Source organism: Castor canadensis, chromosome 6 (assembly GCF_047511655.1).
Source record: "Castor canadensis chromosome 6, mCasCan1.hap1v2, whole genome shotgun sequence".
NCBI classification, from domain to species: Eukaryota; Metazoa; Chordata; class Mammalia; order Rodentia; family Castoridae; genus Castor; species Castor canadensis.
In genome coordinates, this window is record NC_133391.1 from 139,932,251 (window position 1) to 139,939,909 (window position 7,659).

A 7,659-nucleotide genomic window follows, 5' to 3' on the forward strand; every position below is an offset into this window, starting at 1 on the left:
AAGACCATTGAGATGGGGATTAAAAGACAAACTTAAGACTAATAGATGTAGGTGAAGGTATAGAGTTACAGGTTAAAGGCATAGAAAACCTATTCGGTGAAATAGTAAAAATATTTTCCCAAATCTTGAGAAAGATATGGACATCCAGGTACAGGAGGCATTTAGAACCCCACATAGAAGTGACCAAATGAAATTCACCATGTCATATTATAGTGAAAACACCAAGAGTACAGCACTAAGATATAACATTGAAACCTGCAAGAGAGAAGAAAATTACTTACAAAGGCAAACCCATCAGAATTAGTGCAGATATTTCAACAGAAACTCTAATGACAGGAGGACCACAGTGGTATATTTCATGCCCTGAAAGAAAACAACTGCAAACCTGGATTACTATAATCACCAGGTATCCTTCAGAATTCATGAGAATAAAGACCTTCCCCAATGAGCAAAAACTAAAAACATGTGTAACAGCTAAGCCTGCACTAATGATACTTAGGGAATACCACACATAGAAGAGGGGAATGTAACACTTTTGGATAAAAGAGAGCTTTAGCTCATCATTTCACATAAACTGACACTTTTAACTTTGCAAATGTATGCACCCTATTTAGATAAAGTATAGACACAGAACACAGTTATAAAGTGTCCATTTAAGAGACCTTTGTATGAGCAAATACATAAGTGAACTCCGATTTAGTAGTACTTAAAGCTTGACAAGAACAACAGTAAACACAAGTAATTACTTTGATTAAAATCTATCCAAATAACAGTTTTTTTAGATGTCACTTGGAGAAGAACAATATTAAAATAGCCTTGTTATTTTATGGACATAGAGAATTAGATTTTAGTTTGACATGACCCTAAAAACATTCTTTTAGGCAACTCTTAGATTACAGTCAACTTTAACTTTATTACACACTGAAGCTTTTTATTATACACTTTTAAAACTTACTCAGACCATCATACAACATACTAAACCCTCTGATGGTTTGTCCATATCCCTCCTCTCCATATTTGAAACAATCTTAAGAACAAAAACTTCTTTACAAAATCCTTTCTCACCTAAAAACATTCCTTTTTTCCTAAAATACACACTCAATACCTATCTATATCCTTTCTATTTGTTCACTTTTTAACTCGTATTTTATAATAATTTTTATAAGAATTTTAAATTTAAATAAAATTGTTTTTTCAATTAGCCTTATTTTTAAAGAAACCTTTTGTTAATAAATCTAATTATAAAAGAATTGAATGTAAATTACACCTATGCCAAAATGAAACAGATTATGGTTACTGTCCATAAGATAATGCCTGTATTTAGTTAGAGCTCATTGTGATGTAACCTTTGAAAAACTGTTTTTTCTTAAAAGTAGCAGCAGAAGTGGTGGGAGAGAGAAGAAAACAGAAATTATTGTATTTCTTTACAATGATTTTATAATAAAAATCCTCCTAAATATGTTGAAATATACAGACATGTAAAAAAGGTTTTAAATTAGGCATGCCATAAATGTCAATTAAAGTGCGCACAGATTCAAGAGCTCAAGAACATGCAAAAGTTAACTAAGTGGCCACAAGTACATTGATTACTTATGTTTTTTAAATTTTTTTCTTTTCTAGGAGCAGATTGAGAAGTGTCCCATTCTGTTCTTTTAGGACTTATTTTGAGCAGCTTAACAGCTGAGGCAAAATCAATTTTAGGAAAGTGTTTTAGGTTAGTCTCAGTTTTTAATAAGACTGTTGCCATAGCTATCAGTTTTTTGTCTCTAATAAGTTAATCATGCAACATACATACACAAAACTCACAATGAAACACAAAACAATTACATTAATTTCAAGTGCACTCTTAGACATTGAAGACTTTGGATTTACCTCTAGTTTTAAACATACGTACATAGCAATCTCTTTCTTTAGATCTAGTTTGTCCCATATTTATTACTCCCAACTATATTCAATATGCGCTCTCCCCTTACCTTATTTTCCTTGTTGGCGCATCCTTCAGAGAGCGTTCCCTCACCTTATCCAATGAGTTCTCCTGTAGTCAGGCCCCAGGATGGGTGCCACTTGCCCCAGCCTGCGTGGGTATGCTGTGTGAGCCTGACTAAGAGTGACAGGGAACAAGAAATAAAACACACACAGACATACAAACATACAACATAAAACATAAAAGCTGGGGACGGGAGGGCTGCATGTTCCTGATGGGAAACGTGAGCCCTACCTGAGCCAGAGTGTTTATTTTATAGGTCAGTACAAGGAAAAAACTCAGGTAAAAATCAAGTTTTAACAATTCTTGATGCAAGGTAAAAGGAATGAGGTTTGGTGGGCTAATTTTCCTAAGGCTAATGAAGCTTAATTACATCAGTTCTAGAATCATTAAGGCTTGCAGGACACCTTATCTAAGGTGTTGATTAATGTGGTATCAGGGAGTTTCCTAACAGTTCTGGTACTTTATCTAGTTTTGCATCAGGGGGCTGGTATGCAGACACAGCAGGTTGTATTCTTCAAGGAGATGTGAGAACAGAGGTCATGACACTAGGTACTGAAGAAATTATGGTAGAAGAGGCTGTGCAAACTTCTATATGGCAAGGCTGTGCAAACCCCCATATGGTGAGACTGTGCAAACTCCATTATTCCCAGTCCAGGGTCATGCCTGGTCCCCAACAGGTTATGTCTTCAGAGTCTTCTATGCCAACTTCTGCAGCTAACTATGCATGTCTACAATTGTAAAATTTTGTATCACATTGGTCTTTGCTATGGCTGTTGTAAAGAGGATGCATAGAGTTGGGCAGGGCTGAGTGGCCCTTAATACTTTATCATTAATGGGACTGGTGATTGCTTCCGTTCTTGAGAGAGGGTTGTGTTGAGGACAGAGTCATCAGGTGGCCCACACACATTGCACCTCGAGGATATTCAGAAGACAGACAGCTACCATGAGTACTTAGCTTGAACACTTTTCTGTTGGGCTGCCTGGAACCTCCACTAGACCAGCCTCCAAGCTCTTGCCTCCAAGTCCATGTCAATGGCCTTCCTGTCACCTTCAAGTTTCTCTACTACCTCCAGCATCAATTCCTCTCCAAAATTATCTATTTTAGCTTCTGGGAACCTAGAGCCTCTACCTCATTCAGGGGTATGCAAAAGCCCAGGAAATGTCTTTTTATTTGAACAATGTCCAGATCCTGCTGTATCCCTGTACACACCTGAGTTCACCTCAGAAAAAGAAGGGGTGAGGGTAATGATAGTCCTGTTCTGAAAATAGGGAGCCCAGTCACCTGCCTTCAGAGTCTGACCTTTACTCACTTCCAATCTGAAATGAGCTTCCTCGATTGTAATCCCTAATTCAACTTGTTGGATTACTAAGGTGGCCAAACACTCAACAGGAAGTGGGACTGAAAGAAGATTCCCACTGCATTGTGGGTATCAAGGGAACAGTATATAAAACAAAGATCCTAAACTGGCAAATTTGGTTTTGACAATCTTTGTCCTGGGATTTCACCTGTGCAAGAAAATTCCTGGGGATTTAGACAGATCCCACTCTATAGCACACCCTCCTCCACTAGCACCAGTACTCCCTCTAACCCCTTTGTGGATGTGAATACTGTTTTTTTTTTCATGCTTTGTTCATCTGTTTTAAGTGGTAGAGTACTATTTTTATTCATATGTTGGATGGTGTAATGATTGTTTTTTATTTCAGTATTTCAGGGAATTATATAATATATTTTTATAAAAGAGCTAACTTGTGAAACGTATTTTATCAACAGACTGACAAAGATGTACAGTGTGTGTTGGAACTAGGAAGGTATCATTAATTAAGATCCTTAATTTTCTTCTGCCATTGTATCTTGGGAAGTCTACATAAGAAAGAGTATGTAAGCACCCTTTTGTTTTTTTCAACATTTCCAAGGCTGGTGTACAGGAGAAACAGCTTTAGCAAGAGGTTGTTTGCAGATTCATGCTCTCCACTTTTCTTCCCTGCCTCCTACATCCCGGTGTTTCTTCCCAACTCTGTAGACTAGTATCAGATGAGACTGCTTTACTGGTTACATAGCTCTATAAAAATTTAAAAGACACTTAACAGAAAATTCCCAAATACAGTTACTAGTCAGAAATCACTACCTTAGCTGTGCATGTCTACTGATTATCCCCCATTTTGCTGGGAAGGAGGAAATAAATTCAGAGAGGATTCAGTGCTGTTTGAAACTAGCCCATATGCCAGGCTGCAGTGCTGTGAGGCAGCTTCAGGATCACTTTCCCTCCTTTTATGACCACCAAGACCCGTGGTCAGATCCAATGGGAAAGGGAATCAAATGGTTATGATAAGCACTCTTAATAAATCACAAGGCAGAGTATTTTTTTTTTTTGCTTTCATCCCCACTTATGCCTGGTATAGTCATCAATAGGAACTTGTACTGGACCAGGATGTATGGGTTATGAACTATTTCTTGCACTTCTGGAGGAAATAGCAGCCTTCCATAGGTTCTTTGGCAAAGAGCAGAAGTTTGGAGTACAGTTCTACCACTGTTCATTTGCAATATAAAAATGCAGAAATTTTTTGCAATGCTACTATTCAGTGTATAGATTTCACTGAAAATCTAATAGGAATTAATTAGGATAAGATACAGTGTTCTTAAAAAAACATGAAACTATAAAAAAAAAAGCTTCTGCACAAAAGAAATGGTCTCTAAATTGAGAGACCACCCACAGAACGGGAGAAAATCTTTGCTAGTTATACATCAGACAAAGGACTGATAACCAGAATATACAGGGAACTCAAAAACTAACCTCTCCGAAAATCAATGAACCAATAAAGAAGTGGGCAACTGAACTAAACAAAACTTTTTCACAGAAAGAAGTCCAAATGGCCAAAAAACACATGAAAATATGCTCACCATCCCTGGTCATAAAAGAAAATAAATGCAAATCAAAGCCACATTAAGATTCCACCTCACTCCTATTAAAATAGCTATTCTGAAGAACACTGCCAACAACAAATGTTGGTGAGAATCCAGGGGAAAGAGGAACTCTCATAATGTTAGTGGGAAAGTAAACAAGTACAACCACTTTGGAAAACAATATGGAAGTTTCTTAAAAAACTAAACACAGATCTGCCATATGATCCAGCAATACCACTCCAAGGGCTATACCCAAAAGAATGCAACTGAGGTTATTACAAAGGCACCTGCACATCCATGTTTATTGCAGCACTATTCACAATAGCCAAGCTATGGAAACAGCCAAGATGCCCCACTATTGATGAATGAATTAAGAAAATGTGCTATTAATATAAAATGGAATGTTATTCAACCAAAAAGAAGAATGAAATTTTATCATTTGCAAGTAAATGGATGGAACTAAAGAACATCATCTTCAGTGAAGTTAGGCTCAGAAGGACAAAAATCACAAGTTCTCCCTCATATGTGGATTATAGACCTAAAACAAATGCAGTAATATTATTGGACATGGGTCACACACTAAGGGCAGAATGCGCTCCAGAGGGATAGGGAAAAGGAAGGAAACCTAAAACTTGAATGTGGTTGATGTACTCGCTGTAGAGGAGTGAATATAGCAATCTTAAACTGGCAGAGGCCACTATGGGAAGGGGACTGGGAAGTAGTGAAGAGGTCTGGTAGAGATGAACCAATGTGGGTTGTACTATACATGTGCATGGAAGCAATGCTAGGAATCTCTCTATATAGCTATTTTTATCTCAAACAAGCAAAAACACTGTTTTTTTTATTATCTCTTATGTTTTCTCTGGGGGAGGTGGCCCAAATAATGCATACATGTGTAAGTAAATGTAAAATCAATGAAAAAAAAAACAGCTTGGTTCTGGTGACTCACACCTGTAATTCTACCTACTCAAGAGGCAGAGCTCAGGAGGATCACAGTTCAAAGCCAGCTGGGTCAAATAGTGCCAGAGAACATATCTCAAAAAAAAAAAAAAAAAAAAAGCTCATCACAAAAAAGGGCTGGTGGAATGCTTCAAGTTGTAGGCCCTGAATTCAAGCTGCAGTACTGGAAAAAAAAAACTTACATGAATATGTATAACAATGATTGGATTCCAGACACTATCCTATTTCATTCTGAAGATATATTCATCTGTGGACTTGGAGTGGATTAAAAAAGAAACTTAAATCTGGATTATTTTTCATTGTTTCTCATACAGTATCAACACAGGGACAGTGATAATGCTGAGTATGATTTAGAGGCTGCTTGCCCTTCTGCAGGTCTGAGGTAAAGGCCCAATAGTGACCAGGACTGATTTGGTTGGACCCAGGCCAGTTTGCTCTGTACCACACCAGACTGAAGTTCCTAATCCAGAGCCTTCAACTGACATTGGAATACACTGCATGTCTTTGGGCCCCTGCTCAGGTTGCAAAAAGGACAAAAGACTGTCCCAAGGGGAATAGGAGCTGTGATCCTTGCTATCACCTCCCTTGACCCTCATTGAAGACAAACACACCTTGAAGAGACTTCACAGTTGTTCTGGATTGGACAAACACTCTTAGAAGCACCAGGAATAAATGACAGTGTCACAGATTGCATTTCTGTATCCTTCAGGGCAATAAGTTCAGATTTTCTGAGTTACTTAAATTTGGACATCAATTTTACTGATCTGATTTGTGATTTGTGTCATGATTAAATGTGCTTCCAAATGCTGAAATAAAACAACTGCAAAAAGAGCTCAAGCGTGGTGTTACACCTGACCCTGGTGACCAACTTCAGCAGGCGGAGTTTTACCTTCCCTGCTCTATCTCAGGAGGACAGGAGGACAGCTCCCACTCAGCAGAAAGGAGTTTCAGAAGGAACACTTCTGTCCCCCAACCCTCAAGAACAGGATTCAGGCTGGAGTTTGATCCTTGCTAGGCAAGAACAATTAGGGGCAAGCACATATGCTTTCCCCAAACAAGCTGCTGCCCTTCAACGTGATCTGTGTTGGTCCCTGCCAGTTGATTTTCAATTCAAATAAGCTTCTGTAAAGTGGGTTAAAACTCTGTTTCAGTCAGTCAAAATGGCTTAGTCCTTCACTGTGAGTATCTTGTGCTCCTTATGATCTCACTATAATGTCAAATTCTCTCTGGGTGAGGCTTTGCTGGCCACCATGTCTGAGCACACTATTTATGAAAGAATCATGATTCCAAACTGAACATGTGAAGGAAAGTGCTTGCCTCATGTCGGAGACATGACTCATGAGGTGGGGCCCATCCCTTGCAAGTGCAAGGACCAAGTTCAATCCTAAGTATAATGGGGTAGGGAGTGAAAAAGCACCCACCTTTTCTTGTGGTGACCAGTCTTTCTGATACAAATATGCAGAAACCTCCTTAATAAAATCCCATCCCTCCTGTACTGGATGAGACACTGTTTGACCTTATCTCCAGAGCCTCCTCACTTGCTGTAAGTTGTAAAATGTTCTGTGCTGATTGCACTTGCACATAGCAAGGGTAACAACTCCAACAGAAAATGCCTGTGGAGTGGAAACATGCTCTGGTAGAGAAAACTGAGGTAGAGGTCAGGTCTCCCAGAGAAAGCTGAAAGAGCACCTCTGCCATGCAAAGCACAGTGTTAAGATGCTCATGAGGTACACCTGGAAAACAGAGGCATTCTGGCCCAGAACACATATGCAAAGAAAACCATGGGATCTGGTGAGGAAGAAACTGTTCT

The 7,659-nt window shown here is 38.7% G+C and overlaps 1 non-coding gene across 1 annotated transcript; it reads right to left on the reverse strand.

Moving 5' to 3' along the window:
- Positions 1-4,185: 4,185 nt before the first annotated feature.
- On the reverse strand, positions 4,186-4,309 carry LOC141424512 (small nucleolar RNA SNORA61). The gene has a single exon (XR_012449423.1). It is a non-coding gene; the product is annotated as a small nucleolar RNA SNORA61 (small nucleolar RNA).
- Between the last annotated feature and the right edge of the window lie 3,350 nt (positions 4,310-7,659).